A 12,447-nucleotide genomic window follows, 5' to 3' on the forward strand; every position below is an offset into this window, starting at 1 on the left:
TATGAACAATATCGATACTGTTCATGTGGTACCGATACCAAACGTAAGAGAAGTATCGATAATCTCTAGGTAATATCGATACTACCAGATGTTTTCCAATTTGCTCAAATTCTAGAATGCAAAATAGGTACTGATACTCAAAGGGGTACCGATACTACTTTACACAGTGGTATCAATACCATGAAGAATAATATCGATAATGGTCAAGCCCAACAGTCTTCAACGGCTAGTTTATTTAAATATTACAACGGTAGTATCGATACTCATTAAATGAGTATTGATACTCCCTTTCCTGGGTAGTTTTATTTTACAGAAAATTAATCCCCAACGGCTAGAAATGACCATAAACTCATTCCAACATATAAAAACAAGTTGATGACACTTGAAAAAGGTTGGACAGCACCTATCTAAGCAATCAAACACAAGAGAAGAGATTTTCATTCTTATTTTCATTCTTATTTTCCTTTCTCTTGTAAATCTTTTAATTGTTTTCTTGTGAGCTTAAATATTGTAAACACCTTACCTTAGAGAGGTTTTCTTGTTTACTTCATTTAACCTTGTAAAAGGGGATTAGTTGTAGCTTACCTTTGAAAACTAGGGAGTTGTAAAGGTTATCTCTTTGCCCTAAAAAAGAACAAATTAGTGAATTTATTAAAAAATCCTAAGTGAGGAGCTTAAGTAGTGAATGTACACTTGGTTGAGAAATCGAACCTATAAATCCTTGTGCCAATTGTCTCATCTTTTTACTCCTTACTCCCTAAACTCAAAAATTCAATTCACCCCCTCTTGGAAAATTATTCAGTTTTCAATTTAAGCTTCATATACAATCCCAACAATTGATATCAGAGCTTGACTCATTAGAAGGTTTAACAACCTTGAGACAATCTTTGTAGAAGTTGTATCCATTTTCGACACAACCGAGATGATGGCTTCCGCCGGCTCGTTCCACATGGAAGACTCCCAATCAATCGACAAGCCTCCATACTTCAATGGAGCTAACTACCATCATTGGAAAATTAATGAAGTTATCATCCAATCCAATAACCTTGATGCATGGGAGATGATCGAGAACGACTACTATTCTCCAAAGAAGAAGACGAAGGAGTGGAGTGCCTAAGAACGGAATAAGCTCGAAGAGATTCATGGAAACAAGAAAGAAGAACCAACAAATGTGGTGTGCTTAATGGCTCTTGAAGAGCCCGAGGTATCTTATAACTCAAATTAATTAAATTCATATTCTTTTTATGAGTTACAAGATGCTTATGATGAATTGTATTTTGAATTTGAGACCATGAATTCCAAATATAAGAAACTGATTTCAAAATTCAAAATTTAAAATGATTTTCTTTTGAAAGCAAAATTGGATTTTGAAAAGCAAAATGAAATTTTGAAAAATGATTTTGAGCTTTCAAAAATCTAAATCAATGATTTGAAAAAAGAAAATCTTGATTTTAAAGTTAAAGGAAAAAGAATTAATTTCTCAAACCAATTCATCATATTTAAAAATGGCAAAATGCTCACATTGCCATTTTCAGGTCACAATGTACATACTTGTCCTTTAAAGAAAGGAAAACGTTTTAAAATTAGACAGGTATGTGTTTCTAAGGGAACAAGGGGCATTGAAACTGACGTTCAATGATCCAAAGCAATTTGGATACCAAAATCCAATTAAATGTCTCTTGTAGGTGTGTTAGAGCAATGGTGACAAAAATAAAGATATTCAAATGCTCTAGCCACACTTGATATGGAATGGATAACCTCTATGCTTATTTTGATTATCTTGCATAATTGGTTGCTCATTTAGTTTAAGAATGCGCGAGTTTTGATTTTAAATAATTTTATGTTTTCTATCTCATGTATGTTGAAAATATGTTATGATGGACATTTTAAAATTTAATGATTTTTCATAATTTTTAGTTCATCATAATGAATTTTGGTTAAAATTGGTTTTAATACTTTGTTTTTACAAATTTTAATTTTTGACCTTAATTTAAACGTTTATGCGTATAATTTATTACAAATGATATCTCTCTAACAATTGATATCAATTTTTCAAATGCATAACATTTTTTGATAGCTTTATGCACATGCACTTAAATACTATAATTGATATTTCATGTTCTACTAACTTGTTTGTTTATCTTTGTTGAAATTTAATACTCTTTGAAGTGTCAAGTTTTTAAAGTTAAATTTTTGTTTGGAATGCATTTATTGAGGGGGAGCTTTGATTTTTCAAATGATTTTATGCTAAAATTTACCACTTACTCTCCATTGTTATTTTTGAACTTTAAAGTTGAAATATTTTTTATATAACAAAAAGGGAGAGAAGTATGAGTTTGAAAAATTCAATTTCAAAAATGAAAAAGGGGAATCTTTAATATTTTTCCAATTATTTCTCTTTTTCATGAAATGTTTTATTAAGGGGGAGTATTGCCAAAACAATTTTTCAAATGTTTTGTTATATCAAAAAGTGGGAGATTGTTGAACTATGTTTTATAATATTTTGATATAACAAATTAAGGAAAAAAGTTTTTGGACTAGATTGAATTTGTTCAAAGCTTTCAAAAATCAAAGTTCATTAAACTAGAATTTGAGCACAAAACAATTTTCTGAGTACGTAGTAACGATATTGTTCTTACAGTATCGATTCTATATGAACAATATTGATACTGTTTTTGGACTAGATTGAATTTGTTAATGTATTCTACCACTACAAGTCGATAGTTCAGATCGACGGTACTTAGTTGTACGGAAGATACATACAAATATTATTGTTGGCGATTACACAAGACAACATTAGGAAAACTATTTTCATCACCTTTGGAATAGTCAAAAATGAATACATAGACCCTTGGGAATTCTTCCTTAATTACTTGCACAAATATGTTCTATTACATGTTTTTGCATGATAGGGATGGTTAGATATGTCTTATTTCTGATAGGGACGCATGGATCAGATATGCAATCAAGCATATGAGATTGTCTTGGCAACCTCCCTATATTTATCACCGTATTATTTACGCCATACAACTGCAAATTATTCACAAAGGTTTAGGAACGAAGATGAACACGTAAAGGTGTTTCGAATGGGTACGTCTTTCACTCTTTTAGGTTTAGGATATATTTTTACTTATTATTTATAATTAAATGTTGCATTTTTAATATATAGGCCACTCGTATTCTGTACATTAGGTTATTAGTTGTCTCAAAATGAACAAGGTTATAACTATCTTGCTAAAATCCCAAGGGAGAAATGACTTTGATCATTTGATGGGGTAGACGATATAGTCACATGATAATAAACTTGGTTGAGGCGATTAATTCATCACTGAAGGGAGTGTGGCATTTGCCTATCACTTCCATTTTCAAAGCTACATATTATCACTTGGCAACCCTGTTTACAACATTGGGAAAACAAGCAATTGATTGGATTGCAAATGGCCACACAATCCACCCAGAACTCCATATAAAATTGCAAACCTTTGTGCAACACTCAAATGCGACGAATGTGACATGCGTCTCTATTGAACAAAATAAATTCAATGTTTCGGAATATACGAGGCCATTGGAAGGCATACAACACAACACATACGTCATTAATCTACATGATAGAACAAGCAGCTACGGAGTATTCCAAACATTCAAATACCCATCTGCCCACTCCATTGCTACTTGTTCTTCTGTACGGATTGACTACATGCAATTCGTTGACCTTGTATACTTACTTGAAACCATATTCAATGTTTATCAATATGAGTTTCCTCCCATTGGAAATGAAAAGGATCCAGATAAAGTTGAAGATGAACCTACAATACAACCACATTTTGCATTATAATGTGAGAAAAAGGGTTATCCATGATTAACGAGGATTTACTGTGATGAGGATTTGATTAATCATCAAGAAAAAAAATCAGACAATTGAAGCTATGCAGTATTTGTAGGAATCCTGAACACATGGAGAATAAATTTCCTAGTCAATCACGCCCTCATATCGATTAATTTGTTTTAAATGTAGCTTTTTTTGTTATCCTTTAACAATATGATAATTAGTTTGGTTTGATGCATAAATACTTTGGGAACCATCTTATTTTATGAAATTTATTTTAATACTAATTTATAAACATAATAAATAAATAAATGTGTACACTACTGCCACGTTAGGAATCTTACAAATGGCGAAAGGTTTCACGAATATTACTTCTTCATGTAGGATAGAACTTCTAGGAATTTTGTACCAAAAGAAAAGCAAGTGGGGATAGGGATGGACATGGTTCGAATTCGGGTGGGGTCAAGTCGGATCCGGTCAAAATCCATCGGATTCGAATCCGTGCCCATCCTAGAAGAATGAAAAACGATATTGTCAGTTACGAAGGACCTATTAAGACAAACAAACCAGAGCTTGACTTCGATCCGATCGATTAATATATTTTTCTTTTATTATTTTAGAGGAAAAGCATCATACAGTGGAGAGAGAGTGAATGTTTGGACTGCAGTTTACGTATAATAATGGAATATAGCATGAACTGATATTTACCTCACAAAAATTCTTAAATTCAGGTGAAACAAATCCACTGAATTCTTCTTCTTCTTTTCTTTGTTTAAATGAAGGAATTCCATCTGTCAGAATAATATAATCATTTCTCAAATAAATCCAATTTAACAGCTCCTTTCATTTAAGCCAATTACAATACTGCAAAAAAAAGGTCAAAAGTATCCAAGGCACAAGTGTCAGTCATGAATAACTAAAAACCATGCATAACAAGTGTTCGTTTTCTTTTATGCCCAGAAAACCTCAATTTTATTTGAAACTGAGAGACTTGTCCAATTTCCAAACAGCAATGTGTGGGAAATTTCATTTTACCATATTCCTCCAAACCACTCAAAGCCAAGGATCCAGAGCAATCTCTTCTCTTCTTCACAATAACCCATTTATAATTAAAAAAAACAACCCACACAGCTCTGCATTTATATTTACAGTTCCAGTTGAGTTAATGGATTCATAATACCTCAACTGAACAATATCTGCAAAGGCCCGCAGTAACCTATAAACAGTGGTTCCACACAAAAACAGAATGATAACTTCCTATTTCTCAGCCATCTTTGACTAAGATCAAGAATTCTTTAATCCACCAAGTATTAACACCAGGGTTTCTTCCCCAGAGTATTACTTACAATCATATCTGCAACCTCTATAGGTTAACGAACCTTTTCTTTACTTTGCTGCCGATATATTATGCTAAGCGAATGCATATTCAAGTGAATGCTCAAAATTCAAGTGAATAAGCACTTGCTGCAAAAATAATGATCAAAGAGAGAATGAATATAACACAGTACCTTGACAAAAGATCAAATGAAAAAAATGTTACATCAGACAACTCGAACAGAATGGTATGGACCATGCAATGTGTATAGCAGCTTTTTCCGACAATAAACCGAAGTTATCTTTGCAAATTGGAATATATTGCGAACTTCTAAGAAAAACTTATGGGATCAGTTATGTGGGAAAGCTTAAATCAATTATAAAGACACAATCCAGTTCAACAAACCAAAATGACCCCCAGCCAAGATAAATAAGTTTTTTACCCAGATGAATTCAAGCAGACTCCAATATTTCATACTCTTGAATGAGCTTTCTAATCAGTGTCACATTCGTAATACTATCAATAATACATATTTTAACATTTCAAGCCTCAGTTTCCAATCTTTTTTCTTTTACATCACACCTTTGCCATAATTTGTAAAACTTCCATCAAGATTCTTATGTTGTGTTTTGACATAAAAAGCAGAAGCAATAATAGGAACATACTAATGGTTGCGTTGTACCTAGTTCAAATAAGTTAGCAACAGAATTAAACCACATTTTGAGTCTTGAGTTCACTTGGCAACCACCCAAACAAATTCAAGGTGAATATTCAAGTCATTACCTGGCAAAAGGCTTAAACCTTCAAATATACTCAAAGAAACACAGACTGATTACTAATTTAAATGGCCGTTTCCCTGAATTCCCAATACAGTTATTCCAACAGCCTGAAATTATTTTAACTACATACTTCCTTTGAAAAAAATATTTCACATCATGCTCTAAACTAGAACTTTTCAAGCTGGTAATGCACTGGCCAACAATTTCAAATCATAAAAAAAATAGTTCATAATAACTAAATGCTTACCGTTCTAAATATTCACTAAGAACTTGAACTAGATTTCTGTACCCAGACTTGTTTATGCAAATTTAGAGTACAAAAATGTTAGGTATGGCTCATAAATATACCGGTAAAGGAAAGTCTCGTAGAGGAGGTTACGATTATGTGGGTTGGGGGTGCGGGGGTTGCGGCCCCGTGGTATGGTACAGGGTTATTTTTGTAAATATGTACCAGAGTTTATTTATTATAAAAAGAGATGTAACCTAAACCTATGAGACATTGAATTGAATAAAAATTCTAGTGCCGTCTAAGGCATCGAGGACGTAAGCACATTGCTAAACCTCGTTTAAATTCTTATGTTCTTTCTGTTTTCTTTACCTGACTATTCAACAATTGGTATCAGATGTCAAGAGCCAAATTCGAAGTTACGAAATTCGATGGTCAGGGTAACTTCAGATTATGGCAAACAAGGCTGCAAGATCTGTTGGTGCAGCAAGGGATCCTGAAGGTTTACGACCTATAAAGCCAGCGTCGATGGAGGAGGAAGATTGGAAAGAATTGCAGCAGCGAGCGACAGGAACCATACGATTATGTTTGGCGGACGAAGTCATGTATCACTTCATGCATTTGTCGTCTCTAAATGAAATTTGGAAGAAGTTGGAAAGTCAGTTTATATCCAAATCCTTAACGACTAAACTGTATCTAAAGCAGCGACTGTATGGGTGAAGATGCAGGATGATCATGATTTGGCGCAACACGTTAATGCCTTCAATCAAACCGTTTCTGATTTGGCTCGGCTTGATGTGAAAATTGAGGATGAAGACAAAGTGATGATTCTGTTGTGTTCGTTACCTCCCTCTTACGAACACATGGTGACTACTCTTACATATAGGAAAGAGACTATCAAAGTTGAGGAGATTACTACAGCCTTGTTGGCTCAGAACCAACGGAAGAAGAATGCAGGGGAATGCTCTCAAGCTGATAGCTTATATGTCAAGGGTAATCGAGACCATGGATGGAAGCCAGGGAAGGCAGGGTCTGGGAAGCGGAATTGCAGATCCAAATCTAGGTATAAGAAGACAATTCACTGTTACAAGTGCAATGAGACTGGACATATGAAGCGAGACTATCCGAAGTTGAAAAAATAGACTGATGAGAAGCGTGATGACTCATCCAAGTCTGTGAATGTGGTCGAGGATGACAATTCTGATTGCAGTGAGTGTGATATGCTCTCTATTTCAATGACTCAATTCACAGATGCTTGGATTCTTGATTCTGGATGTTCTTATTACATCACGCCAAATAGGGAATAGTTTTCGACATACAGGCCGGTTAATTATAGTTATGTATATTTGGGTGATGATTAATGTTACAATATTGTTGGTATTGGTGATGTCAGAATTACGATGTATGATGGTTTTGTTCGGACGTTGTGTGGTGTTTGACATATCCAGATTTGAAGAAGAATTTGATTTCTCTGGGCACTTTACACAAGAATGGTTTTATCCCTAAGGCTGATGAGGATAGGGAAACCATTCGGATTGTTAAAGGAGCTTTGACTGTGATGAAAGTAAAGATGACTACAGGGAATAATTATAGATTATTAGGGAGTATCGTTGTAGCTGGAGTTCATTCTGTTGAGTCCTATGATGATACTACCAAACTAAGGCATATGCGTATTGCTCATCTTAGTGAACGTGTTATGGCTGAATTACATAAAAGAAATATGTTGCATGGTGTTAAAAGTTGTAAGCTCGATTTTTGCAAGTATTGTGTTCTTAGTAAACAGACTAAAGTTTGTTTCAAGAATGAGAAGCACACAACTGAAGGGATTCTTGATTATGTGCATTCTGATGTATGGGGGTCTTCCACGACATTGTTTTTGGGTGGATCTAGGTATTATATTACTTTTATTGACGATTTTTCACGGAAAAGTTTGGGTGTATTTTTTGAATTGAAGTTTGACGTTTTTGAGAAGTTCAAGCTATGGAAAGCTGAGGTAGAAAACCAAACAGGACGAAAAATCAAATATTTGCGGTCTGACAATGGTACGGAGTACACAGATTCAGAGTTTTTAAACTTCTGTAAGGAGCATGGGATTAAGAGACATTTTACAGTGTGCAAGACACCACAACAGAATAGTGTTGCGGAAGGGATGAACAGGTCGTTGAATGAAAGAGCCAGATGTTTGCGGTTGAATACGAGGCTTCCCAAACACTTATGGGCAGAAGATATTAACATGGTGTGTTATCTTATCAATATATCACCAAGGGCATTATTGGCTGGGAAAGTTACAGAAGAGGTATGAACTAGTCATAATGTTACTTTTGATCCTTACGGATTTTTGGTTGTCCTGCTTATGTGCATGTACCTGCTGATGAGAGATCCAAACTTGATGCAAAATCGAAGGAGTGCATTTTTCTGGGTTACAAGAAAGGTGTCAAAGGATTCAAGTTCTGGGATCCAGTTACGAAGAAAATTGTGATCAGTAGAGATTTTATTTTTGATGAACAGCCCATGTTGCAGCAGAAGAAATACACAATAGTGGTGGATTTCGAGCAGTTTCTAGTTGAGAAAACAGAATCTTCTCAACCGACTTCTGGTGGTTCTGCTACGGTTGATTTGCAGAATTATAGTCTCGCCAGAGACAGGGTGAGACGGACGAATATAAAGCCTCCGAACATATTGGGTTTTGAAGACTTGGTCTCTTTTGCACTTACTGTTAACAGTGATGATCCGATTACTTTTCATGATGTTGTTACTAGTCAGGAAAATGAAAAGTGGATGGCTTTCATGGTTGAGGAGATGGAGTCTTTGAATCACAATCGTACATGGGAGTTAGTTCACCTTCCTGAGGGTAAGAAGCCTATTGGTTGCAAATGGGTGTTTAAGAAGAAACCAGCAGCAACAGAAAAAGAGGGGGATAAATTCAAGGATCGTTTGGTAGGAAAGGGTTTTTCACAGCAGAAAGGAGTTGATTATGATGAAATTTTTTCTCCTATGGTCAGGCACACTTCAATCCGAGCAGTACATGCATTGGTGGCTAGTTGGGATTTGCATTTAGAGAAGATGGATGTTAAAATTGCTTTTTTGCATGGTGATTTAGAGGAGCAGATCTACATGCAGCAGCCTGAAGGTTTCACTCAACCTGGAAACGAGCATTTAGTTTATAGATTAAAGAAATCTTTGTACGGGTTGAAACAGTCTCCGAGACAATGGTACAAATGGTTTGACTCCTATATGATCAAGATTGGCTACAAACGATGTGAATATGATTGTTGTGTCTATGTTAAGAGCCTTGATGATGGTTCTTTTTTTTCTATTACTGTACGTTGATGATATGTTAATTGCTGTGAATAACATGGATGATGTTATTGTTTTGAAAACTTTATTAAGTCAAGAATTTGATATGAAAGATTTAGGTGCTGTAAAGAAAATTCTTGGAATGGAAATTTGCAGGGACAGAGACTCAAGGAAATAGTGGCTATCTCAACGGGGTTATGTTGAGAAAATGCTAGAAAGGTTTGCGATGAGCAGTGCAAAACCAGTGAGCACTCCATTGGCGAATCACTTTAAGCTCTCATCAGAACAGTGCCCTAAGATAGATAAGGAAGCTGAAGATATGGAAAAGGTTCTGTATTCTAATGTTGTTGGTTGCTTGATTATGCAATAGTATGTACTCGTCCTGATTTAGCTCATGCAGATAGTCAAGTTTGTAAGTACATATGTAAACCTGGTAAACAAAATTAGGAAGCAGTCAATTGGATCTTTAGGTACTTAAAGGGTACTGTGGGACATGAAATTATTTTTGGTAGTCAGTAGGATAATCCTTTGGTTGTAGGATATGTGGATTCAGACTATACGGGTGACTTGGATAATAGAAGATATACGACAGGGTATGTCTTTACTCTTAGTGGAGGGCCTATTTGTTGGAAGTCTACTATTCAATCTGTTGTGTCATTATCTATAATTGAAGCTGAATACATGACAGCGGCTGAAGCTGCAAAAGAAGCTTTATGGCTTACTGGTTTAGTGAAGGAGTTAGGTGTTCAGCAAGGTAGAGTTCAGTTGCTTTGTGACAATCAAAGTACTATTCACTTGGCTAAGAATCATGTATACCGTGCTAGAATCAGGTATATCGTACTAGAACCAAGCATATTGATGTAAGGTTTCACAAGATCAAAGATTTGGTTGCATCTGGAGAGATTTTGTTTTAGAAGGTACATACTGATGAGAATGTCGCTGATATGTTCACCAAGCCAGTTACGACAGACAGGTTCATGCATTGCTTGGACTTGTTGAATATTTCGAGTTGTTAAAAAAAGTAAGGTAACCCAACCCACATTGAATGTTTCTTAAGGGGCAGGATATTCACCAAGGTGGAGATTAGTTAGGTATAGCTCATAAATATATCGGTAAAGGAAAGTCTCGTAGAGGGGGTTATGATTATATGGGTTGGGGGTACGGGGGCTGTGGCCCCGCGATATGGTACAGGGTTATTTTTGTAAATATGTACCAAGGTTTATTTATTATAAAAGAATATGTAACATAAACCTATGATACATTGAATTGAATAAAAAATTCTAGCGTCGTTTAAGGCACCGAGGACGTAAGCACATTGTTGAACCTCGTTCAAATTCTTGTGTTCTTTATGTTTTCTTTACTTGATTATTCAACAAAAAATTTAATCTTTGGTTAGAGTAGCATAAGGCTATTGAACATAATATTCCAGCACAACAATAATCACCTCATGAGAACCATAGAAAGAAGCATTGCCTCTTTTCCCTGTTTTCCCATCTCTTATAACAGATTATCCATCAGTAACTAGTCCACATTGATTACCATGTTTAGTGGATCCTGCATGAACTTGCAAGAAATATTAATGAAATCCAAACAAATACATGATAGAGAATTTGCTTGGCTTCCAACATCAAAGCTAACCACTATCTAAAGAACTGTTACGTCCACTTATGACAGTTTTAACTTGCATAACCTGGGCATTTGATAAATCAACTTTAGTAACATCATAAGCCCATGCCAATTGAAAAGGAAAAAGAAACATAAACGTTATTCTCTCTAAAGGAAAATTGTGTTTTCTGCAATCCTATCTTGTTGTTGTTACTGAGCACATAATGCAAATTCTAAACACATGCAAGTGCACAATTTCATTTTTCGCACGATAGCAATCAACTACACTTAGTGGAAAATCCCCAGGGTAATGATTCTCCCAATGAACAACAAGTGGAAAATCCCCAGGGTAATGATTCTCCCAAGGAACAACAACGACAAAGATTTAACAAACATTCTTAATACTCTAAAGGTATCAGAGCAAACTGAGAAGCAGATGATGACTATGATTCATCACTTTCATAAGATCCATTAGAATGGCGAAAGGTCTATACACTACGATTTGGTCTATCATTCTTTCTCCTACGTCTCTTAGGCTTCTCGCTTCCATGCAAAGCATTCCCAACCTTATCATCTAAAGCATTATTTGTATCCTTCAAAATTAATTGTGCATTTGAATACCGAGAAGGTCGTCTATCCTTTTCTAAATTTGAGGTTAGAATTTGCTGCTCTGATTGGACACGAGAAGCATGACTTTGACGAGCATTCTTGTTTAAAAGTATGTCTCTGATCATTCTTCCCTCACGTCCAGAATTCTGCTTGACAGGAGTTGAGCCAAGTATATTTGTAATTGGCAATGTAATATCTTGTTGATGTAGCATGTTTCCAGCCATCTGCACAAAGAATTATAATCATAAGAAATGCAACATTAAACACCATGGTGATTAAGTACGATAGTTCTTTCATGTGTCCATTCAAAAATAACAGTCTAATAGAACGAGTGTAATGAGAGTAGAATTATTTATTTCTCCCACAACCCAATAACACTACACATTTACTTCAAGCCTCTATCAGAACAAAGAAGACTGAATGGTAGAGCCAATAGAACATGGTAAAAAATGAACAAGTGGCTCATATGAGAAAATTCTCTTTCTTTCCCTTTGCGAAGTGAAACTTTCTTTCTACCAGTATCAGTAATTCCAGAAACTCCTGGAAAAGAGAATGAGAAATTTTAACTACAAACATGAAACGTCAGGATACAACGACAAAACAAAAAAAATCCAACTGTTATCAATGCCAAGTAACACATACCCGAAAACAACAAAGAATAATAGCCCATTAAAGGAATGAAGGAAAAATATAATGATTTATATTAGGCATCTTCTAGGATTTATGAAGTTCAAATTGACAACCGAAAAATGTCAAGAATGGGTGAAATTACTTTTTGAAAGTTTATGGA

At 35.0% G+C, this 12,447-nt stretch overlaps 1 pseudogene; it reads right to left on the minus strand.

The window, feature by feature from the left end:
• Positions 1 to 5,057: 5,057 nt before the first annotated feature.
• Positions 5,058 to 12,447, minus strand: part of LOC120173931 — a 29,065-nt pseudogene continuing 21,675 nt past the window's right edge.

Source organism: Hibiscus syriacus, unplaced genomic scaffold (genome assembly GCF_006381635.1).
Source record: "Hibiscus syriacus cultivar Baekdansim isolate YM2019G1 unplaced genomic scaffold, ASM638163v2 tig00111993_pilon, whole genome shotgun sequence".
Taxonomy (NCBI): Eukaryota; Viridiplantae; Streptophyta; class Magnoliopsida; order Malvales; family Malvaceae; genus Hibiscus; species Hibiscus syriacus.